This window comes from Lissotriton helveticus, chromosome 1_1 (assembly GCF_964261635.1).
Source record: "Lissotriton helveticus chromosome 1_1, aLisHel1.1, whole genome shotgun sequence".
In the NCBI taxonomy this organism is placed as follows: Eukaryota; Metazoa; Chordata; class Amphibia; order Caudata; family Salamandridae; genus Lissotriton; species Lissotriton helveticus.
The window spans coordinates 1880603031-1880628634 of NC_136057.1; the positions used below are offsets into that span (position 1 = coordinate 1880603031).

The 25604-nt window shown below is 47.7% G+C and overlaps 1 protein-coding gene across 11 annotated transcripts in view; it reads left to right on the plus strand.

Annotated features, from left to right (window-relative positions):
* The window catches only part of RALGPS2 (Ral GEF with PH domain and SH3 binding motif 2), an 890309-nt gene that overhangs the window by 808824 nt on the left and 55881 nt on the right, over window positions 1–25604 (plus strand). The gene's annotated exons all lie outside the window — the stretch shown is intronic.

Sequence of the window (25604 nt, forward strand, 5' to 3'; positions counted from 1 at the left end):
TCTGTAGCATAGATTGATTTACACACACACAATACGTTGTTCCACCTAACATTTTCTTACATCCTGTTACTATCGCCATCTTCCTAATATGCCTGATGCCTGGCAGAATACTTGGTTTTCATGGCCAGCTCCTGATACACTATGTAATCACTCATCCTCCACCTCTCTGTTGAATGCTCCTCTTTTCCCTTATATGCTGCAGTGTTGTCCAGCATATTCTTGTCATGCCACCTCATTTAAACACCTCATTGAAACGGAAAACAGATATGCAAGTACCATGACCACAACTCTATAGTCTGCGAGTTCTATTTGTAGAATTTCTGGTCCACTTGCTACAAGATTTCTTTTACCAATTATTTTGACTTCCATTTTCCCACACCACAAATCACAATTGTTTCCAAGGCAAGCATCAGTCCAAAAATAATGCAACACCTACAGCCATTCACATCAAATTTGCCACACCTCACAGCCCAAAGATCACTCAAATAGGCAGACGAGCTGACCTCTTCACCCCAAATCATTTCTCGCCACTAACAACCCCTATTTTACAGTACCCTAGTCTCAATACCCCTTTGATCGCAAAAGTCAATGTCCACAGTGTGACTATTTATCGCCCACTTGGAAACATCGGCACCTTCCTTAATGTATTTTGGATTTACTACCCCTACTCTACGTCACTCATTCTCTGTGACCTTAGTCTTAATCCTTCTCACTCAATTTCTGTGATCCTAGGCTTATTCCTTCTCGCTCAGTTTCTGTCTGACCGCTGACTGCAAAACACTTACTATGCACTCACAGGGAAACAAACCTAATCTCATCCTATGACACTCATCCTAACCCAGAGGTCTTCAAACTTTTGTTGTCGGCTGAGCCCCCCCCCCATCTAAACCTTTGTACACGTCGAGCCCCCCCCCCCACCACCACCACCTGACAAAAAGTTCTGGAAGCTGGTACTATGCATAATTGATGGCCATTCCCTCCTGCAGAACTCAAAAAAATTACATTGGTGCTTTATTTTTCACATAAAACACAACATTTAGGATAGATTAGTAAAAACACTCCCAAAACACAGGTAAGGGGTGTGCCTGTTTTTCTCCACAGCGACAGTCCATGTGTGGATGGATTCTTGCTTCTGCCATCCTCAGGTTGTGCTCCACTTCCAGTCTTGAGCAGTGCCTGGAAACGGGAGTGCTCACAAAAGTTTGTAATATATTTGTTGTTGTTTTATATAGCGCGAACATGACCCAAAGGTATTGGATCGCCTTACAGGAGCATCTTTTACATTACACAAGTACACATGAATTTTTTGTAAGCACAGGTATATTAAGTGATTTTGCCCAGGATCACATGAGGTTGAGCCGATGCCAAGACTCGAACCTGGGTCCCCAGAACCAAAGTCAGCAACTATGGCATTATCTCCAAATCCGCTCCTCCTTGAAGCCTCCAACGTTCCCACTAGTAGTAGGACGAAGTGGAAAGGAGCGAAGCTTTAAAAAATAAAACCAAAAGCTCTTCACTCTTACCTGCCAGAGAATGAAATCTTCAGGAAAGATACAACCGTTGTAAATTCCTTGCAGTAAAATGCAGTAGCTGCCACGGTACAAACCAGGATAACCTTGAGGGGGAAGGATACAAGAGCGAGGCAAACGGCAGCAACCATGAGGCAAAAGGTAACAGTGAAGAAGTGCTGTTTCATTAGCAAAGTTGAAGTATTTTGCATGCAACTTAATGTATACAAAATTTGCGGCACTCCCTGGCATCTCTCCTGCTGTCCCGTTCATTGGAGGATCGTCAGTGCTGAAGTCAAAGTAGTGCTCAGCTGCAGGAACTACATGCTTATTGGCGGTTCTGAATGACTACTCCAATCAGAGAGCCCTAACTTGAGAGAGGGGGTTGAAAAACAGGCAACGAAAGTACTTCTGACGTGGGAAGCAACCAGGGGTGCAGGTAGACCCGAACTTCGGGGTTGGGGGGGGCTAAGACTCCCAGCCAGGGCTGACCCTAACACTGGTCACCCACGGTGAAACAGTCTTTTTGACCGCCCCTTTCCTATTTCCTCCTTCTCCATGAATTCCCTCACTACCACTTGCCAACAATGCACCTCATCTCTCTATAGCCCCTTTCTGACCAATATTTCACTTTTTTATAGGGATACCGTAGTTTACGAACACTCAGTTCTGTGATCTGCATGGTACACGTTCTTTGTAGCGGGCACATTAGTCCTCTACACTGTGTGGGTGACAGGAGTGCCCATGTGAGTGCAGGGTGAATGATGTGAGAGTAGGGTGAGAGGAGTGACTGCAGGGTGAGTAAGGTGACCAAACGAATTTGGGTGCAGATGTAAGTGCAGAGTGGGACAAATGAATGTATGGTTAGTGATGGGCATGTTTGAGTGAGATTGCAGATTGAGCAGTGAGGGGAACAGGTGAGTGAAGTATCACATGAGCAGGGTGAGTAGTGTGCTCATGTGACTGCAGGATGAGGTACAGGGTGAACAGCGCAAGAGCATTGTGAGTGCAGAGTGACCACTGGGAGTGCAGGGTGATCAGTGTGAGTTCAGGGTGATCAGTGTGTTCATGTGACAGCAGGGTAAGTGGAGGTAGAACGATGTGAGTTCATGGTCAGTGGCATAAGTGCAGTGTGGTCACTGAGTGCAGGGTGAATGGGTGGTGTGAGTGCATGGTGATCAGTGTGAGTACACTGTGATCCCTGTGAGTACAGGGTGAGTGTGAAAGTGAAGGGCGAGAATGAGGAGTGAGTTGTCTGAATGCAGGTTGCATTCCCAGACACAGCTGAAGTTAAGTAGCATGTTATTGAGGGCTGGTATAGGGTTTCAGATACAAGTTACACTGTAGCTTTTATGGCCTTATTCAGTGTCCAGGGATCAAGGGTGAAGGAAATAAATATTGTGCTCATCCTGAAACAAACTTACAGTCTTGTGATTAGGGTTGCCAGCACATTATATTGATATCCCAGTCGATACAAAAATAAGCAGTCCCCTAAAGTCTATTTTCAGCACTTATCTGTGCATGCTTTGAACAGAAAGCATTTTAATTGTGTTCTAGGGCTGCCTGCATGATCTATGACTGATAATTAAAGAAAACAAAGATTGAAAAGTCACATGGCAAATGTATACATACAATTTTATTTATAACCCTATTTAGTGTGAAGACAAGGCCTTTGCAGGCGCTTTAAGCAACACATGGCTGGCATTTTTCGTTTTGTAACCCTACTGTATATATTTCTTTTAAAGAAATACATTCTCACACTAAGGTAGTAAAAAGTTAAATCCAAATGGAAGAAATAGGCAGAGTGGGGGCCCATGGGGTACTCGAACCAGAAAACAAACAGCCTCTGTAACTAGTTTACAAAGGTATGTAAATATTGTAATTGCATTTATACAGCGCCTACTACCCCTGACGAGGCTCGAAGCGCTTTTTGGGCGATTAGCACGCTATTCCAGAAACCCATAACGGTTTAGTGGTGAATTAGTATAGTGAAATATGAAGGTAATTTGAGTGGTGAATATATGTAACCCACCCAAAAAAAAATATCAAATTTAGCAGTGCTCAACTCGTGCCTGGCAGGTCAATTACACAAGGTGTATAGCTGGCTACACATAGGAACATGGGTGAAATATGGACACGAATGTTCAGAGTGCATTTAAGGAAGCACCAGGCTCACCTCAGCTCTGAAGCTGGGTCAAGTCTATTCACTGAGGTAGTGGAGCCTGGGTAAAGTGCTAAACAAGTAGTCCTGCCCCTTTACCTGCGACATCGAAACAGTAGTAAAGGTCAAACAAGAGCCCGAACAAAAAATACTACATAAAAAGATACTGTCTAGGGGCAGGTGTTTTATTTTAGATGATGCTAGTTCTTTTAGTGTGACCTTAACGTTTGTAGGATTTGAAATAGTTTTTGAAGCAAACGAAAATCGGAGTGGCAGAATTGGCTGCATTTGACAGACGGTGCAAGGATCCTACTCGGAGCGGGATGAAATTTGCATTGGGTGCCAAAGGGAATATCTTACTCTCCAGCAGCTGCAGCAACCGTATATATCCACATTTCAGTAATGCGACTAGTAACAGTACATGCAGCCCTTGAGAAAATCAAAAATATGAACTTATGGCGCAGGTAATTCTTGAATGAAAATAAACAATCCCGTTATAAACAACCTCTGCACTCTTCTCCAAATGAAATGGTATTATTGCAAAGTTACACTTGTCTTTTTATTAAACGCTGCTGTCTTTCGTTTAACATGAACATGTTAATGTGAGAGCTATAACCAGGGAGACTGGAATTATGCCACAGAGGAGGCCCACGATATACATTTGTTGCACATGGTCTTAAAAGACCTGTGAAAAACTCGGGCATGCCGGAGATAAGACTCCAGACACTGCCCTGCCGAGCCCCCAAGCAGCTCGAGCTGCTGCAGCCCGGGCTTCGACATACGAAGCCCAAGTAATGGCCCCGGAAGGAACAATGGAAGGTAAAGTGGTGGGGTGGAGTGCGTGCCCCCCTGAGTGGATACTGCGCCCCCCCCCAGTGGGGCGCGCCTCACAGTTTGAAGACCCATGTCCCAACCTGTATTCTTCCATCTGTGTGGTCATACAAGTTTGCTTCCAACCTTCAATCTAGACCCATTATGAAATATGCGCCAAACTCAATCCCATAATTTCTAAACCATCTTGTTAATGACTGCACGCCCATATTGAATTCCCCATCATCTCACCTAATTAGTGTGATACTGAGATCAACATTTAACTCATTCCATAGCGTTACCCCTGTTGCTTCTCAAATGTAGTTCTGAATTACTTTCAATAATAAAGCTTTAAATGTCAAAATGTATTCTTTCTCTCGTAGATTAAATTAAAATACATCTAAATAACATATAGATGCATATAATCCTGCTTTAACTATCCTTACATACACCCTCATGAATACCAAATCCTCTATCAACATCTCATCTTCTGCAGTCACTCCTCTCTCAATGACAAACCCATGGAATTAATTTTCATATCATTCCCCTTGGGTACCTAGCATAGATCTTTGAGAAAGTTGTCACAGGAAATAGAATATAAGACATTAGAAGTAACCTCTGAATAATAATCTTGTGTCTTTTATTTGTGTTTCTCCCAATTTGTACGCTTCATCATGCTCTTTATCTTGTCTTTCCCTCTACTGTATAATTATTCCTCATTTTTAGGTTTTACCTATTGTTACATATTGCATCCCCCTCCTCTCTTTTCTGGCTTCTCACTGGTTCCTGTGTGTGCCACTTACCTTCGATTTCTATTGGCAGAAGCATATTTTCCTGCATTTACCAATGCTTGTTTCCTCATCTCTTATCAGTTTCCTGCTGCCGAAATGCTGTTAACATCCGCTTTGGTGGAATATATTTTCATAAAGTTTTGCATATTTATTTAACAATTTATCACCTTGGGAGAGTAAGTGATTTGCATAGGATGGTACGCAGCGCCTCTGAGACTCGAACCGGAATCCCCAGCTCTCGAGTAAGCAGCTCTGGACACTGCCACATCCTCTCCATTCTGTGTTATCTGTCGGGGAGCTCAGCTCGTTTCTTCTCCCGGGCGATGATTGATGAAAACAGCTAGTTATTCATTACATAGGTGAAACCGATGCATTAAAACCCCTTCGATGCTCATGACGGATCGTTGCCCCTGTGCTCATGACGGAACCATTTCGTCATGAGGACAGGGGCAGGAAATCCCTCTGCTACTGACAGCAGAGGGATTTCCTTCTCTCCCCTGTGACCTCGGGAGCTGGGGAAGAGCTTCCCCAGCTCCCGAGGCCTCCTCCCTGGTTTATCCAGTATTATGGGTGTCTTTCATAGATTCACATGCCTGAATCATTCCCCGTCGTCGAGACGGGAGTCTCCGGTACATAGAAAAGTACTGTCTTATAGACATTCATAGAGAATAGTAGGCCTAAAGGCCTCACCTTATTAACATATCCATGTCCTTTTGTAAAAAGGACCAAACTCTAGAGAAGAGCCAATCAGCTATCACCTCCCTCTAGAACCTTCCTGGCAGGAGCCTCAGTCCCTCAGATTTTCTACCGCACGTTGTGCTAAGGGAGTCTCCTCTGAGCTCTGCTCAGATTCTGTGTTTTTTCACTTCATTAAATGACTTTGTCAAGGATTCTTTTCTACTATGGATTATCTTCAAATACATTCTTTAAAGAAGGTCTGGTAAGGAGAAGAAAAGATTTTTTAAGAGCCTGTGCAACTTGTTTCTAGAGGTTGCTCTGCTCTGATCCTCACACGGACCGCATTTACTTTCTATACCGCAGGCCAAAGACTGCAAGGTATGTCGCAATTTCTCAAGTAAGTTTTTAAGAGGTCGTAAAGGGCGATTTTTAATATGGTGTCAAACACTAAGACCAGAAAGGAGTTTTTTTTATTTTCTCCAGTGATCGTGATGAGGCGTTATCCTCAACGTCTAGGAGACCTCAAAAGAGAAGAGAATCTCCTCAGACTCATTCCTATGGGGAACATCCTGAGAAGGCCCTCAAAAAGACCACTCATGGGTCTTCTGGGCGCAGTTCTTAAAAATCTCCTCACTCTGTGGAAAAGGAGAGTAAAGGACTTGCTTTTGGAGAAAAATCATGTAAAAAACCTGACTTCTGAGCCGTCAAAATCACCTCCTCTGGTCATAGGACCCTTCAGGAAGGCGTCTTCTATACCTCCTGAGGTAAAGACTAAGAAGTCAACATCGTCAACAGGATCGTCGACGAAGAAACCATCATCATTGCCTATTACAGCCTCTTAGTCTACGATGGCCTTGTCTACGATGGCCTCATCTACGATGGCCTCGTCTACGATGGCCTCGTCTACGATGGATCATCTACAATGGCTCGTCTGCGACGGCTCATCGACGACTGCTCGTCTAAGACGGCGGCCTTGTCTATGACTGCTAGTCTACGACGGCCTGTTTACGGCGTCGGCGACGGCCTCATCTACGATGTCCTCATCTACGATGGCCTCGTCTACATTGGCCTCGTCTACGATGGCCTCGTCTACGATGGCTCATCTACAATGGCTCGTCTATGACTGCTTGTCTATGACGGCCTGTTTACGGCGTCGACGATGGCCTCGTCTACGATGGCTCGTCTACGACTGCGTCGTCGGCGACTGGCTCGTCTACGATGGCCTGTCTATGGCGTCTACGATGGCCTAGTCTACGATGGCCTCATCTATGAGGGCTCATCTTCGATGGCTCATCTACGACGGCATCGTCATCGGCGGCCTCGTCTTTGACTACTCGTCTACGACGGCCTGTCTACGGCGTCGACAATGGCCTAGTCTACAATGGCCTAGTCTACAATGGCCTCGTCTTCGATGGCCTCGTCTACCATGGCCTCGTCTACGATGGCCTCATCTACGATTGCTCCTCTACGACGGCTCGTCGTCGACGGCCTCGTCTACGATGGATCGCCTATGACGTCACCTACGACGGCCTCGTCTATGACTGCTCGTCTACGACGGCATAGTCTGTGACGCCGATCTCGTCGACGGACTCATCGACGAGGGAAATTCCGACAATTCTGGATTCTCTTATAATGTGGTAGAGAGGGCTGCTCAACGTTTTAAGATCTCAATGGTCTCTCAAGAACAAGTCTGCTTCTTGTATGACTTCACAGAACCTCTCAAGAAGGCAGTAAGGTCAATACCGATTATCGATTACCTAAAGTCAGAAGGGGTACAGGTCATGCAGAACCCCTCCTCTGTATCACCAGTGATCCCTCTGTTGGATAAGAAGTATAGGGCGCCAGATACAGCACCGGCGTGTTTAACAGGACATCCTAAGCCGGACTCCGTGGTGACACAGGCGGCCCAGAAGACCTCCAGGAATCCTTCGGCCCCTTTGTCGCTTCCTCCTGATAAGGAGGTAAGAAGAGTGGACAACATCGGAAATAGGTTTTCCTCAATATCGGCAATGACGGTAAAGGCTGCGAACGCCCTAGCGCTCTTGGGACGCTATAATAGGCAATTGTGGGCACACATAGCCCCATAGCTGTCGGAATTGCCAGATTCATCCACAGAGGAAGTAAAGAGGATTCTGCTAGATGGTGAAGCATCGTCGTCAGAAACTATAGACTGCGCGATGGATATCGCTATGACAGGGTTCCACCAGTTGGCTGGAGCAGCAGTCTTGCGGCTCCAAGGATGGCTAAAGGCAACCTCTTTCCGTCCTGAGGTGCAAACAAAGATTTTGGACATGCCATATGTTAGCCAGTTACTATTTGGCACAAAAAATTGACGAAGCAGACACTGCGAGAGCTTTGGGCACTCTTCAGTATAAGAACCAGTCCTTTAGTAGGAATAGAGGAAGAGGACAGTCTTCCTACAGAGGAAATTATTAATACAAGTCTTCCTGCCCTTCAGGCCAGAGTAGGCCGCAATACCAACAGCGCCAACAACAGCAAAACAAGCAATCCTCTTTTGGGAGGTCGTCCTTTCAAGGTAAAGGACAGCGGAAATAACAAAAATCTATGGCTGCTTCTATGAGAGATCTCGATTATGCTGCAGAAAGGAGCAATAGAGAGAGTACCTCCATCTCAGAAGGGGAAAGGGTTTTATTCCTGCTTATTTTGATCCAGAAAAAAGACAAGAAGTGGAGACCAATCTTGGACCTTAGGGCCCTCAACAAATTCCTAAGAAGCACTCGTTTCACATCGTAACAATCCAGGAGGTCTTGCAACTACTGTAACAGCAGGATTTTAGGGTGTCCTTAGACATACAGGACGCTTACTTCCATATCCCAATTCACAGGAATCACAAAAAGGTACTTGCGATTTGCAGTAGCGGGCAGACACTTGCAGTTTCGCGTTCTGCCCTTCGGGCTCAAGTCTGCACCGCGCATATTCACGAAGTGTCGTACTCCGGCGGCAGCATATCTCAGACAGTGCCATCACCAAGTCTTTCCGTATCTGAATGACTGGCTGTTCAGGGCTCCATCCTTAGAAGACGCGTCCAGGTCTTCCAACGCCTGTTTAAAGCTTTTCGATTGCTTGGGTCTCTGCCTCAATCAGGAAAAATCGGTCCTACAACCTTCTCAGTGCATCAGTTTCCTAGGTGCAACCCTGGACACACGGTCAGCAAAAGCTTTCCCATCCAGAGAGAGGATGAACAAGCCCCTTGCACTAGCTGCTATATTAGCCTTGAAGAAAGTCTTGACAGTCCGTCTCTTCAAATCCCTCCTGGGGATGATGTCAGCGTGTATCCTCCTGATTCCTCACTGTCGACTACGAATGAGGAATCTACAGGAGGCGCTCTCGAAGCAGTGGGTCCAATGCACAGGGTCATTAGACAACCACATAAAAGTGAATCCTCAGATGGTCGGAGCTCTGCAATGGTGGATGTCATCTCAAAACCTGTCTCAAGGCTTGTCATTCCTGCTTCCGGCTGCTCCTCATGTTGTCACAACAGGCGCCTCCTTGGAAGGCTGGGGAGCCTTTGCAAGAGCTACAGATAAGCGGGTAGTGGTCTCCTATGGAGAAGAAACTACATATCAATCTGCTCGAACTGCGGGTGGTCTTCCTGGCCCCTCAAGCTTTCCTGCTAGAATAAAACATTCCCTGGTGCTCATCCGGACAGGCAACACCACGACTAAGCACTACCTCAACAAAGAGGGAGGGACACGCTCGCTGACACACTCTCGCGAGTTGCAAAAAATAATCTGGAATTGGCGCATACTCCACAATATAACCCTAAGAGCGGAATATGTCCCAGGCACGGACAAGGTGCTCACCGAAGTGTTATGCAGGCAGAAAACATCGTCACACGAGTGGGAGCTAGATTAACAAATTATCGACCAGATCTTCTCCAGATGGGGCGCGCCGCAAATCGATCTATTTGCGACGACAATGAACGCCAAATGCCCACACTTCGCAAGTTGGCATCCCCAGTCAGGGTCTTTAGGGAATGCATCTTCCATCGCATGGCGCAACGTCGTTGCATACGCCTTTCCGCCATTCCCGATGCTTCCCAGAGTCCTCAGGAAAATTTAGGTGGAGCCTTGTACTCTAATTTTAATAGCCCCAACTTGGCCGAGGCAACATTGGTTCACAGAGCTCCACCGTCTATCCCTGGAGCCGCCGGTCCACCTGCGGCAGTATCTATCTCTGCTTACAATGAACAACAATAAAGTTCAACATCCGGATCTGAAGTCTTTCAGGTTAGTCGCCTGGCTCCTGAGTTCAGAGAGTTCCACAATCTGAATATTCCACAAGACTGTAGACATTCTTGCCAGAGCAAGGGCAGATAGCACGACCAAGACGTATTCCCTGAAATGGAAGCGCTTTTGTGTTTGGTGTGCAGATCACGGAATTCGGCCTTTCTCCACATCACCGGAGCAAATATTACCTTATCTATTACATCTGGCACAGTCGGGCCTAGCCCACTCCTCCATTAAAGTACATTTAGCAGCAATATCTCGTTTAAAGAACTTCAACGAGTCCATCGCTCTGGTCAAGCGGGTTGATTAAGCAATTTGTAACACGATTATACAGATCTTTCCCGCCAGTAAGGATGTTGCCACCTACCTGGCATCTCAATGTGGTTCTTAACCAGCTCATGAAACATCCGTTCAAACCAGTACACAGAGCTGACCTAAAGTATGCCTCGTGGAAATCAGCACTCCTCCTGACGCTCACATCTGCAAGGGGGGTCAGTGAGCTACAGGCGTTTTCAATCCAGGATCTTTTTCTACAGTTTAATAACGACAGAGTAATCCTGAGAACCAATCCTAGGTTTATCTCAAAAGTCCCGTCTGACTTCCACCTAAATGAACCTGTGGTTCTGCGTTCCTTCTTTCCAAACCCAAGCACGGTAGCTGAGAGATCGCTGCTTTCTTTGGATCTCAAGCGATGCTTGAAGTTTACACTGACAAAACGAAAACATTCAGGAAATCTAACCAGCTATTCGTAGCTTACAGCAGACCCAGGAAAGTTTTACCGCTTGCCAATCAGAGCATCTCCAGATGGATTTCTGCAGCCATTGCTTTCTGTCATGACCAAGCTGGACAGCCATTGCATTCCAAAGTGAGAGCGCACTCCACGAGAGCTATGTCCACTTCTATAGCTCTCTTTGCAGGGGTGCCAGTCATTGACATTTGCAGGGCGGCAACATGGAAGTCGCTGCATACCTTCACTAGGCACTACTGCCTGGATACGGAGCTGATGAATGATGCAGCAGTGAGACAATCAGTGTTACGCCATCTTTTCAGTAAGGTGAGCCTTCCTCCGTCCCTCCATCCTACTCTGGTGTGCACATTTCTTTAGTAATACTTATTGTGGAGGTCTAATGATGGTTCATGCTCGCATGATGTGTCTTATCTAAGGACTTGTATATGCTGTTCCATCAGAAATGTGCACTCTGCATTGCTTGCTACTCTGATTCAGGCATGTGAATCTATGAAAGACACCCATAATACTGGATAAGAAATGCGTTACTTACCTGTAACTGCAGTTATCCAGTATTGGTGTCTTTCATAGATTCACATGCAACCTGGAAGGACTCATCTAACTCTCTCAGTGTCACGCCTACTTAGCTGAGTGCGTACAAAAATCTGAGGGACTGAGGCTCCTGCCAGGAAGGTTCTAGAGGTAGGTGATAGCTGATTGGCTCTTCTCTAGAGTTTGGTCCTTTTTACAAAAGGACATGGATATGTTACTAAGGTGAGGCCGGTAGGCCTACTATTCTCTATGTATGTCTATAAGACATTACTTTTCTATTTATTTATTTATTCAAAGTTTTATATAGCGCGAACAAGATCTTTGCAGATATCAGAGCGCTTCACAGAGACAGGGGGTAGTGGCAACAGGAGGGTGACTAAACAGACTATTGGGTACAATATAATAGTCAGTAGCATAATAGGATAGTAGTCATGTATAGATAAAATACCAATAAACAATCAGGTAACCAGTAATATAAGACGGCGCAAAGTCTTTGATCCAGCTACAATAGAGTTCAGGTGAACTTTGGCTATAGGGATGGCTTATACCACTTTCTTAGAATTACAGAGAACAAGGGATGGCTTATACCACTTTCTTAGAATTACAGAGAACTAGGGGTAGGAGCACCAAGAGGGTGATTCAACAAACTAATGTGTACAATATAGTAGTCGGTAGTAAGTGAGTAGCATAATAGGATCGCAATCATGTAAGAATATAATACCAATAGACAATCAGGTAACCAATGATACAAAAGCGGTGCAAAGTCTCTGATCCAACAACAGTAAAGTTCAGGTGAACTTGGCCATAAGGATGGCTTTCACCTCTTTCTTGAAGAATGCAGTGGAGGAAATAAGCCTCGTTTCAAGAGGGAGTGCATTCCAGATCCTGGGTGCCATTCCTGAGAAGGAGCGTTTGTATGTTTTTTCCTTCCGGTATCTACGAGGTTTCAAGAGTAGGCTTTTTGTACTTCTATTGGTTCTCGAACCTCCTGATATAGTCAACTTTTGAGTGAGGTAGTTGGGTGCCTTGTGGTGTACGGCCGAGTGTGTCATAACGGCAATTTTCAGCTGTATTCTGGCTTCAAAAGGCAGCCATTTCAGGGATTTTAAGTCAGGGGATATATGCGAGTGTTTTCTTGAGCCAGTAAGGAGTCTCACGGCAGCGTTCAACGAGGCTCTTAGGGGAGCGGTTGTTGATAGAGGGAGTCCGCTGAGGGCCATAATTCCATAGTCTATGCGGGGTATGACTAGGGCTTGTACAGCAGTTTGGAAGTCCTTGGCTGGGAAGAAGGGTTTAAGTTTCCTCAATGTGTTGATTTGGAAGTTAGCTCCTTTCGTTGCTTTGCTAATGTGTTGTTGCATGTTGAGCTTGGCGTCAAGTGTGATGCCTAGGGATTTCGCAGAATCCACGATGGTGGGTTGGACATTGAGTGCTGTTAGGTGATTGAGCCAGATTTGGGTGGTGGTAATTTTCGCAGGAGGTGAGATCAGAAGGAACTCAGTTTTCAGAGCATTTAGTTTGAGGTGATTATCGGCCAACCACAATTGGGTGTTTCTGAGTGTGGAGTTCAGAAGTTTGATATCTTCCGGGGATTGTAGCTTTAGGTAAAGTTGAGTGTCATCGGCGTACATATGGAAGTGTACATTGGATGCTTGGAGCAAGGTGGCGAGTGGTGTGAGAAGTTGGCCTGGTATATGATGCTCACTAGTTCTAGTGATCACCTTGTACCATGCCAAGCAACCCTTATGGTGCAGGTTGTAAAGTCAACCTTATAGACAAGCTATCCTAGGGGTAGCATGGACTAAGCAGTCTTAGGCTAAACTCTGTAAAGGCATGTGAAGCAAGCTGTTTTACCATACACAATCCCTTGAATACCAAATGAAAGGACACCACACAGATATATATTGAAAATATATATGGATTTATTACTACAAATATCCCTGATACTCTTTATGAGCACAGAAGCAAATGCGTTAAAACAAAACACAGTTAAAATACACAAAAGTTGCACAATTATGGATGAGCCCTAGGGGCCACCTAAACCATATACTAAGAAAGTGGTATAAGAGATGCCACTTGGACAGGAAATAGGCCTAGGGCCTGGGGAATCGCTGGAGCTGTTCGGGACTAACAGTGAAGAAGTCGGGAAAGGCCCGCGGGACTCGGGTGCAGTGTTTAAAGTGCACGCACTCACCAATGCAAAGTCTATGGTGCGTAAAAAGTACAAAGTTAGTTAGAAAGGAACCTTCCGAGTGACCTAGAAAGATGAAACTTCAGACACAGACACTAGAGGTGTGTACCAGTGTGGGAACACCGGCGGAGCTGAGTTACCTCACCCACAGGAAGCGGGTGCATAGGGTCGAAGTAGTGTCGGGTTTCGTCACGCAGGTCGATGGTGCTTGGAGCTGAAGATGCTGCAGGCGGCTCGGTGTGAAGAGTTCCGGTGGATCCAAGGGTGGATCTGAAGAGGTGAAGACCTGAAAGCAGAGGGGACAATGTTCAAAGTCACTAGCCAGTGACTACCGTGGAACCAGATTGGAACCAGGCGATGTCGGGTGCAAACAGGCGTCGAGGTGTAGCTTCTCTCTGCAGCCACGTGGACACGAGGGGTCGAAGACGTCCAGGAGTCGGTCACGAGCTGTCCCACGCAGGCTTCTCGCTGTTGGTGGTGTCGGCAACTTGATTGAAGCAAACAGGCCTTGGCTAATGCAAGCCACGCAGGAATCGAAAAAGGCTTGTTACTCGGACCAGCAAGGTCAGAGCAGGGGCTCCTTTTTACAGGAGCAAGGGCAAGTCTGGAGCAACCAGACCTGCAGTGAAAGTTGTAGGTTTCGTCGCCAAGATGGCCACTAGCCGCGTGGCAAGTGGACGGTTAGGCGCGTCGAGTGGCACGATGCAAAAGGGCCCCACGCAGATCGTGGAGATGCTGGGGGGCTGATCTTCGGTGCAAGGGCTGCTCGAGGTTGGGGCTTCTCAAACCCCAAAGCACAGCGTCGAGGGTACCTCTGATGCTGAGCAGTCAGCGTTTCGGGGGTCTTCCAAGAGGTCCGGTCCCACGTCTCTCGGTGCCTCCACGGGTCCCTTCTTTGCAGGGACTGTGGATCGGGCTGTGAGAAGTCTGGGAGTCTGGGTCTTGTCAGGCTCTGGGCTCGGGCTCCGGCGGGAGGCGACGGCAAAGCAGACGTCGAGTTGCTGGATGGTACCTGTGTGAACAGGGTGGTCACTCCTTGGCCACAAGGGAGATTCTCTTCCGTCTTCTGAGCAGCAGAATGTCGAAGTCCAGTCTTTTTCTGTATTTCAAGTTGATTCAGGATGATCTGAAGTCTCAGGACACAGCTCCCACTCTTATTCGAATCTGGGGGGGCCGGATCACCTACTAGGTCCCTCCTCTGGGTGGAACCAGGAAGGGGGGTGGTTACACCCCCTTTCCTTTGTCCAGTTTCACGCCAGGACTGGGGCTGGAAAGCCCCAGCACCGGTTTGAACTGGCCTATGCACAGGGACACCTTGTGTGCCCCAGGCATGTCTGATTCTATTCAGCCCTGTCCTACCCAATACACAAAATCCTGTCTGGGGTGGTGCTAGCACCTCCCCAGGCAGGAAACCCTTTGTCCAAGCTGCCCTCGCTGGAAGGACTTCCAGCAGCAGGAGGTCAGACTTGTGTCTGTGGTGGCAGCATCCATTTTGTGATGCTAAGGCTCTGTTTAACTTTAACCGGGGTTCAGGTTAGGTACATGTCGTGTCCCTCTAGAAGGGTGGAATGCTACCCCCGTCGCCAGAACTGACGAGGGGGTAGTATTTCAATTCGTATGACACCTTACTCGACATGTTTTGATAAAGCCAAACCTAAGATAGCATTTAACCGCGAGGTTCATAATGCACTTAAGAGTATATGGTATGGCAATATCATGAAACAGCTAAAGGACATGGTTCCGAAAGCTGCAGACAGGCTCAGCTCATGCCAGAGCACCATCTCACATATTTCCAAGCACTCTGCCTCCAGGATTGATGAGGCCTTCCATAGGAGTGGCTGATAGGAACATATGTGTCCATTTTAGGTTAGGTATAGGCATACTACACCTAAGTAAGGGGTGGTTACACCGACTTACCCCAGCTGAGTGTTCAGCCAGTTGTGTCAAATATGGAGGCCAGGCCAGGGATGGCACAATACATGCTGCAGCCCCTGGTAGGCCTTGGAAGCACCTATGCCCTGGGTACCTGGGTACACTGTTACAGGGGCCAATAAGGTGAACCAGTTCCAATTTCGTTATGCACCTAAAGTACATGGGTTACAATTTAGAGAGAGAACAGCAGGCTGTGGGTCTGATTAGCAGGCCCACAGCCACATTGTCATAAACCAGTGAAGCAAAAAGCAAAAATTTGGGGTGACCATAGGATAGCAGACCCTACTCTCCTACACAACCCCCCCCAAACGCAGAGACATTAGACTAACCTTGACCAGTTGTGTCTTCATGTTCTAAGTGGAAGTACCTGGAGAGACCATCTGCATTACCATGGTCAGTCCCTGGGCGGTGCTCCACTGTAAAGTCCATCCCCTGTAGGGAAATGGACCACCTGAGCAGTTTGGGGTTTTCACCCTTCATCTGATTAAGCCATAAGAGGGGCTTATGGTCGGTCTGAATCTTGAAGTGAGTGCCAAACAAGTATGGTCTCAACTTCTTCAGGGCCCACACCACAGCAAAGGCCTCCCTCTCAATGGCTGACCAACGTTTCTCTCTGGGGGTCAGCCTTCTGCTAATGAAAGCAATGGGCTGGTCTTGACCATCTACATTAAGTTGTGAAAGCACAGCTCCCACTCCCAACTCAGAAGCATCTGTTTGGACAATAAACTCTCTTGAGTAGTCAGGACTCTTCAGGATAGGTGCAGAGCACATGGCCTTCTTCAGGTCATCAAATGCCTTTTGACAGTATTCTGTCTACTGAACCTTTTTGGGCATCTTCTTGGATGTCAGATCATTAAGAGGAGTCACAATGGACCCATAGTTCTTAACACACTTCCTGTAGTACCCAGTCAGGCCCAAGAAAGCTCTGACCTGAGTCTGGGTAGTTGGAGGAGTCCAGTCCTTTATGGTCTGAATCTTACTCTCCAGTGGTTGAACTTGGCCTCCACCCACAAGGTGGCCCAAGTACACAACCTTACTCTGCCCTATCTGGCACTTGGTTGCCTTGATAGTGAGGCCTGCCTTTTGCAGAGCCTCTAGCACTTCCTTCAGGTGGACCAGGTGATCCTCCCAGGTGGAGCTAAAGACAGCAATATCATCCAGATATGCTGCACAAAAGTCATCCAATCCAGTAAGGACTTGATTCACCAACCTTTGGAAGGTGGCAGGTGCATTTTTCGAACCAAAGGGCATCACCACAAACTGGTAATGCCCACTGGGGGTAGAAAATGCTGTCTTGGCTTTAGACTCCTCAGCTAACCTGATTTGCCAGTAGCCAGCTGTCAAGTCAAATGTGCTCAAATACTTGGCAGAAGCCAATTTGTCTATGAGCTCATCTGCCCTTGGAATTGGGTGTGCATCTGTCCTGGTGACAGCATTGAGTCCTCTGTAATCCACACAGAACCTCATCTCTCTCTTTCCATCTTTGGTGTGAGGTTTGGGGACCAGAACCACTGGGCTAGCCCAGGGGCTCTCTCAAGGCTCAATGACACCTAACTCCAGCATCTTTTGCACCTCAGCCTTGATACAGTCTCTGACATGGTCAGGCTGCCTGTAAATTTTGTTCTTTACAGGAAGACTATCACCAGTGTCCACCACATGGGTACACCAGTTAGTCTGACTGGGTGTCAGGGAGAACATATGTCGATATGACTGCAGAACCTGTCTACAGTCATGTTGCTGATGTTCAGTGAGGCTGCCATCTAAGGCCACACCATCAACTGAGCCATCCTCAGGGTTCTGAGTCAGCAGGTCTGGGAGAGGGTCACTCTCTTCCTCCTGCCCCTCATCTGTAGCCATGAGCAAGCCCATGTCTGCCCTGTCAACATATGCTTTCAGCCTGTTAACATGGAGCACCCTGTGGGGGCTCCTGGGAGTTCCAAGGTCCACCAAGTAGGTAACCTCTCCCTTTTTCTCAATGATTGTATGGGGTCCAGACCATCTGTCTTGGAGTGCTGCTGGGGCCACTGGCTCCAACACCCATACCTTCTGTCCAGGCTGGTACTCAGTCAGGACAGCCTTTTGGTCATGCCAAGCTTTCTGTAAGGCCTGGCTAGCCTCAAGGTTTTTGGATGCCTTCTCCATATACTCAGCCATCCTGGAGCGGAGACCAAGTACATAGTCCACTATGTCTTGCTTGGGCTTTTTGAGAGGTAACTCCCATCCTTCCCTCACCAGACATAGGGGTCCTCTTACAGGATGTCCAAACAACAATTCAAAGGGGCTGAAACCAACACCTTTTTGTGGGACCTCTCTGTAAGCAAACAGAAGGCAGGGCAGAAGGATATCCCATCTTCGCCTGAGCTTCTCAGGTAATCCTTTGATCATGCCCTTTAGGGTCTTGTTGAATCTCTCAACAAGCCCATTGCATTGTGGATGATAGGGAGTGTTGAACTTATAGTTAACACCACATTCCTTCCACATAGCTGTCAAGTATCCTGACATGAAGTTGGCACCTCTATCGGATACTACCTCCTTAGGAAACCCCACTCTGGAGAAAACTCCAAGTAAGGCCCTGGCCACAACAGGAGCTGTTGTGGTCCTAAGTGGAATTGCCTCTGGGTACCTGGTGGCATGGTCCACCACCACCAGTATGAATCTGTGCCCAGATGCTGTAGGGGGATCCATTGGTCCAACAATGTCAATCCCCACTCTTTCAAAGGGCACCCCCACCACAGGTAATGGTATAAGGGGGGCCTTTGTGGAACCACCTGCTTTGCCACTTGCTTGGCAGGTTACACAGGAGCGACAAAACTCCTTTGTATCTTCTGACATGTGAGGCCAGTGAAAGTGACCGACAAGTCTGTCCCATGTTTTGTTCTGGCCTAGGTGTCCTGCTAAGGGAATATCGTGTGCCAAGGTAAGAAGGAAGCCCCTAAATTGCAGAGGTATGACCAACCTCCTGGTTGTACCAGGCTTGGGGTCTCTACCCTCTGAATAAAGGAGCCCATCATCCCAATAAACCTTATGGGTACCTTGAGCATTCCCAGCAGCCTCAGCAGCAGCCTGCTGTCTGAGGGGTTCAAGAGAAGGACAGGATAACTGAGCCTGCCCCAAGTCTGCCCTAGAAGGTCCCCCTGTCCCCAGAAACTCAACCTGATCAGGTTCAAGCTCTATAGGGACAGTTCCTTCAGGGGTCTCAGAATCATCTTCCTGTGAAGGCTGATCCTCACTTGTAGGCATTTGGGAAGGCACAGCCTTTGCCCTCCTGTTCCTTGTCTTGGAAGGTGCTTGGTCCATTGTTCCAGGATCCAAGACCTGAGGTTCAGAGAGGCACTTTTTGGCCTGTGACCTGGTCACAGCACGGACATGTGATGATATCCCTAACATCTCTGCATGAGTCCTGTACTCAACTTGTGACCATAGAGAGCTCTCCAGGTCATTGCCCAACAAACATTCTACTGGGAGATCAGCACTAACCACAACTCTTTTTAGGCCAGTTACCCCTCCCCAGGAAAAGTTAACAATTGCCACACTATGTGTAGTAGTGACATTTCTGGCATTGGTCACCAGGTAATTATCACCTGGTATGTATTGTCCAGGGTCCACAAAGCTAGGCGTCACCATAGTGACACTGGCACATGTGTCCCTGTATGCTTGAGCCACTTTTTCATTAATTAAAGGTGTCTGTCTGTACTTGCCCAAATTATTGAGACTGACAGTAGGGGAAAAATCTATCTCCCCATCACAAATCAGAACAGCCTGTGTGGGGATTCTGACTAGGTCAGAATCTCCTTCAGTTCCCAAGGTGATACCCACTACCCCCTTAGTCTGTGGACCAACACTGCTAACTGTACTAGTGGGTGCAGGTGCCTTCGGGGCTGCAGTGTTGGGGGCTCCACCCTTTTTACAATCACTTGTCCAGTGAGTGGTGTTTTTGCAAAAGCTACACCAGGGTTTTCTTTGACCTTCTTTCTTCTTCTTCTTGGAAGTTTGGGACCCACCCTCAGTATTAGTTTGGGGCCCTGTTGAAGACTTCTGGTCTTTAGCTTTCTGCTCCCCACCCTTCTGGTCTGTTTTCCTTTGGTCACCACCCTGGTTCTGGTTCTTGTTCTTTTGCTTAACTCTGGTTCTAACCCATTTGTCTGCCCTCTTTCCCAATTCTTGGGGAGAGGTTAGATCTGAGTCAACCAAATGTTGATGCAACTGCTGGTTCTGACAGTTATTTAAAATCTGTTCTCTCATAAGCAAATTGTACAATCCTTCATAGTCTGTAACCTTACTTCCCAGCAACCAGCCCTCCAGAGCCTTAGTGGCACATTCAACAAATTCAGACCAGTCCTGAGTCTGTGTCTTCTGGGTATCTCTGAACATTAACCTGTACTGTTCAGTGGTTAAGCCTAACCCATCAATCAGAGCACTCTTCAGGACCAGGTAGTTTCTAGAATCCCCATCACTAACTGTGAGGAGTCTGTCTCGGCCTCTACCTTCAAAGGAGAGCCACAAGATTGCTGCCCACTGCTCCTGAGGGACCTGCTGTACTTTGCAAGCTCTCTCAAGTGCAGTCATCCACTTGTGGATATCATCCCCAACATTGTAGGGGGGCACAATCTTACTCAGGTTTCTATTGTCATAGGACCTGTCTTTATCCTTAGGGATAGTGCTGCCACCAGTGGAATCTGATCCACTCTCTCTAGGCTGCCTTGCTCTAGCAAGTTTCTCTTTGGCCAGGGCAACTTCTAATTCTTGTCTCTGGATCCTAAGTTCAGCCTCTCTCATTTTGGCCTCATGTTCCCTTCTCTGAGGGCTAGTCAACTCCCTTCTGGAGTTGCCATGAGAACCTTTAGAAACATGGGAAGTATTGGACTCACCTGAGTGATTCCTCCTCCTCCTATGCTCCTGGTTAAGTCCATTTGGGGGTCTGAATGGGTTGGACCCACCTTCAGTCCCAAATAAGCTTAGGTTAGCCTGCTGACTAACACCTGGCTATCTCTATCATCATCAGACTCACTTTCGTCTACCTCCTCCCCCTCTTCTTCTTCCTCAGGCTGAGTATTCCCAGTGGTCTGGTTTTCCTCATCTAACTGGATGACAGGGGCAGGGGCATCAGGGTTATCATCTTCAGTGGGAGAGCCTCCATCTCCAGTCCCTGAGGGGCCTGGTTTGGAGTTCCTTAGAGCTTCAGACTGGTCTAACAGCTCTCTGAGGTGTCCTGCTGTAGGAGAAGGACCTGTTTTGATTCCTCTCATGGAACACAGTTGCCTCAGTTCCTTAAATGGAAAGGTAGCAAATTTGGATGGTGTCCTTGGAGGGTCACTCTCAACAGAGATGGGTCCAGTGGATCCCTCTGCTCCAGACATTGCTCTAGTGTGGTGGATGTGTTGCAATCTACCTACACTGGTGTTTTCCTACAAAACCTATCTAGTAGTTGTAGTCAGGGTGTGCTACTCCCTATCCTCTACAACAACTAAGTTCAGTAGAACTTAAGTATATCTAGTCTTGTTTTAGTGTACCTGTCAGGTACCTGTATGATCTTTCAAATGATATTTTCAAAGATTGTAATGGTAAAACAACAGCAAGCTCAAATCCCAATCCGCTGCTCACCAATGTGAGAAGTTGGCCTGGTATATGATGCTCACTAGTTCTAGTGATCACCTTGTACCATGCCAAGCAACCCTTATGGTGCAGGTTGTAAAGTCAACCTTATAGACAAGCTATCCTAGGGGTAGCATGGACTAAGCAGTCTTAGGCTAAACTCTGTAAAGGCATGTGAAGCAAGCTGTTTTACCATACACAATCCCTTGAATACCAAATGAAAGGACACCACACAGATATATATTGAAAATATATATGGATTTATTACTACAAATATCCCTGATACTCTTTATGAGCACAGAAGCAAATGCGTTAAAACAAAACACAGTTAAAATACACAAAAGTTGCACAATTATGGATGAGCCCTAGGGGCCACCTAAACCACATACTAAGAAAGTGGTATAAGAGATGCCACTTGGACAGGAAATAGGCCTAGGGCCTGGGGAATCGCTGGAGCTGTTCGGGACTAACAGTGAAGAAGTCGGGAAAGGCCCGCGGGACTCTGGTGCAGTGTTTAAAGTGCACGCACTCGCCAATGCAAAGTCTATGGTGCGTAAAAAGTACAAAGTTAGTTAGAAAGGAACCTTCCGAGTGACCTAGAAAGATGAAACTTCAGACACAGACACTAGAGGTGTGTACCAGTGTGGGAACACCGGCGGAGCTGAGTTACCTCACCCACAGGAAGCGGGTGCATAGGGTCGAAGTAGTGTCTGGTTTCGTCACGCAGGTCGATGGTGCTTGGAGCTGAAGATGCTGCAGGCGGCTCGGTGTGAAGAGTTCCGGTGGATCCAAGGGTGGATCTGAAGAGGTCAAGACCTGAAAGCAGAGGGGACAATGTTCAAAGTCACTAGCCAGTGACTACCGTGGAACCAGATTGGAACCAGGCGATGTCGGGTGCAAACAGGCGTCGAGGTGTAGCTTCTCTCTGCAGCCACGTGGACACGAGGGGTCGAAGACGTCCAGGAGTCGGTCACGAGCTGTCCCACGCAGGCTTCTCGCTGTTGGCGGTGTCGGCAACTTGATTGAAGCAAACAGGCCTTGGCTAATGCAAGCCACGCAGGAATCGAAAAAGGCTTGTTACTCGGACCAGCAAGGTCAGAGCAGGGGCTCCTTTTTACAGGAGCAAGGGCAAGTCTGGAGCAACCAGACCTGCAGTGAAAGTTGTAGGTTTCGTCGCCAAGATGGCCACTAGCCGCGTGGCAAGTGGACGGTTAGGTGCGTCGAGTGGCACGATGCAAAAGGGCCCCACGCAGATCGTGGAGATGCTGGGGGGCTGATCTTCGGTGCAAGGGCTGCTCGAGGTTGGGGCTTCTCAAACCCCAAAGCACAGCGTCGAGGGTACCTCTGATGCTGAGCAGTCAGCGTTTCGGGGGTCTTCCAAGAGGTCCGGTCCCACGTCTCTCGGTGCCTCCACGGGTCCCTTCTTTGCAGGGACTGTGGATCGGGCTGTGAGAAGTCTGGGAGTCTGGGTCTTGTCAGGCTCTGGGCTCGGGCTCCGGCGGGAGGCGGCGGCAAAGCAGACGTCGAGTTGCTGGATGGTGCCTGTGTGAACAGGGTGGTCACTCCTTGGCCACAAGGGAGATTCTCTTCCATCTTCTGAGCAGCAGAATGTCGAAGTCCAGTCTTCTTCTGTATTTCAAGTTGATTCAGGATGATCTGAAGTCTCAGGACACAGCTCCCACTCTTATTCGAATCTGGGGGGCCGGATCACCTACTAGGTCCCTCCTCTGGGTGGAACCAGGAAGGGGGGTGGTTACACCCCCTTTCCTTTGTCCAGTTTCGCGCCAGGACTGGGGCTGGAAAGCCCCAGCACCGGTTTGAACTGGCCTATGCACAGGGACACCTTGTGTGCCCCAGGCATGTCTGATTCTATTCAGCCCTGTCCTACCCAATACCCAAAATCCTGTCTGGGGTGGTGCTAGCACCTCCCCAGGCAGGAAACCCTTTGTCCAAGCTGCCCTCGCTGGAAGGACTCCCAGCAGCAGGAGGTCAGACTTGTGTCTGTGGTGGCAGCATCCATTTTGTGATGCTAAGGCTCTGTTTAACTTTAACCGGGGTTCAGGTTAGGTACATGTCGTGTCCCTCTAGAAGGGTGGAATGCTACCCCCGTCGCCAGAACTGGCGAGGGGGTAGTATTCCAATTCGTATGACACCTTACTCGACATGTTTTGATAAAGCCAAACCTAAGATAGCATTTAACAGCGAGGTTCATAATGCACTTAAGAGTATATGGTATGGCAATATCATGAAACAGCTAAAGGACATGGTTCCGAAAGCTGCAGACAGGCTCAGCTCATGCCAGAGCACCATCTCACATATTTCCAAGCACTCTGCCTCCAGGATTGATGAGGCCTTCCATAGGAGTGGCTGATAGGAACATATGTGTCCATTTTAGGTTAGGTATAGGCATACTACACCTAAGTAAGGGGTGGTTACACCGACTTACCCCAGCTGAGTGTTCAGCCAGTTGTGTCAAATATGGAGGCCAGGCCAGGGGTGGCACAATACATGCTGCAGCCCCTGGTAGGCCTTGGAAGCACCTATGCCCTGGGTACCTGGGTACACTGTTACAGGGGCCAATAAGGTGAACCAGTTCCAATTTCGTTATGCACCTAAAGTACATGGGTTACAATTTAGAGAGAGAACAGCAGGCTGTGGGTCTGATTAGCAGGCCCACAGCCACATTAAGTCATAAACCAGTGAAGCAAAAAGCAAACATTTGGGGTGACCATAGGATAGCAGACCCTACTCTCCTACAAGTGGTTCTATGACGAGGTTGAACAGTGTGGGGGAAAGGGAAGATCCTTGTGGGACGCCTAAATCTACTGGCACAGGTGAGGACAGCACATTGTTGATCTTGAACTTCTGAGACCGGTTATGCAGGAAGGAAGTGAACCATTTGAGAACAGTCCTGGATAAACCCATTCTAGTGTTTAGCAGCTCCAGTAGGTTCTCATGTTTGACCGTGTCAAATGCTGAGGAGAGATCAAGAAGGATGAGGAGGCAAGAATCATTGTGATCAAGGATTTGGAGGGCGTCATCAATTATGTACGTCATAGCCGTTTCCGTGCTGTGTTTCGCTCGAAAGCCTGATTGATGAGGGTTGAGGAGGTCAAACTGGTCAATGTGTTTTGTTAGTTGGAGTTGTACACATTTTTCCAGCAGTTTGGCCAAGGTGGGGATATTGGTGATAGGGCGGTAATTGTTTAGGTCAGACGGGTCAGCTGTAGGTTTCTTGAGTATAGGCGTGACTTGCCCCACCTTGAGGGAGTCTGGGATGAGACCTTGTTGAAGGGAGCTTTTGATGATTTAAGTCCAAAGTGGGAGGAGCAGGGGGATGAAGTCTTTTACAGCATTAGCAGGTAGGGGGTCTATGAGGTGATTAGAGGGCTTCAAGGTGCCGAGCAGTTTGTGTATTGCTTCTTCAGAGTAGGTGTCGAAGGACGTCCATGATGCGTTATTTTTAGGTTGAGTGTTAGACATTCTGATGTGGCTGGGGTATCGACTTACATCATTGATGAGGTCACTTCTTATGTTGTCGGTCTTTAGCTTAAAGAAAGCAGAAAAGTCTTCACAGTGTGGGATATCGCTTGTTGTGCTGTTAGATTGTAAGGGTTGCGTCTTGGTTTGAGTTTTAACTAGTTCGAACAGTTTTCTTGGTCGGTTTTTTGCTTGGTCCAGCTGGAGGCTAAAGAAGTCAGATTTTGCGCGCTTGATTTTCCTAAAGTAGGCATTTCTCTTGTTCTTAAGCGTTTTGAGATGCAGTGATGAGGGGTCAGATCTCCAGGTGCGCTCTGCCATTCGCATAGCACGCCTGTCTTCATTGAGTCTGTCGTCATACCAAGGGTTCGAGTTCTTGGGGGAGACTCTCTTCGGTTGCAGTGGGGCGGCTTCGTTGATTATTGAGTTCATAGAGTCGAGGTAGAGGTCGGTCAGTGATTGAACATCAGAGGCGCCCGAGGGGGGAAGGAGGAGACTGCAGGTGTGGGGAGGCAGGGAGTTGGGGTTAAGATTCTTGATGTCCCTTTTCCAAATCTTGGATTTGGTAGGTTGAGCCGGGTTAGGTTTAACTTTTTCGTTGATAAAGAAGTTGATAATGTGGTGGTCTGACCAGTCACAGGGTTGGATCGCCCCCAGTTGGGTAGAGTCCTCTTTGGCGATGATGAGATCGAGTATCGAGCCTTTGTCGTGTGTTGGGCTGTTGCATATTTGGGTGATGTCGAGCGCATTAAGGAAAGTTTTGAGACTATTCACCACTGCGTCTTTCTGATCGTTCCACTGGAGATTAAAGTCACCCAGGTAGATTTGAGTGATCTGCCGACCGGCGTTGGATGTGATCGTGTCCATGAGTTGTTGGGTGAAAGTGAGGTTGTCCCCAGGCGGGTGATAGATGAGATGTAAAGCACATACTG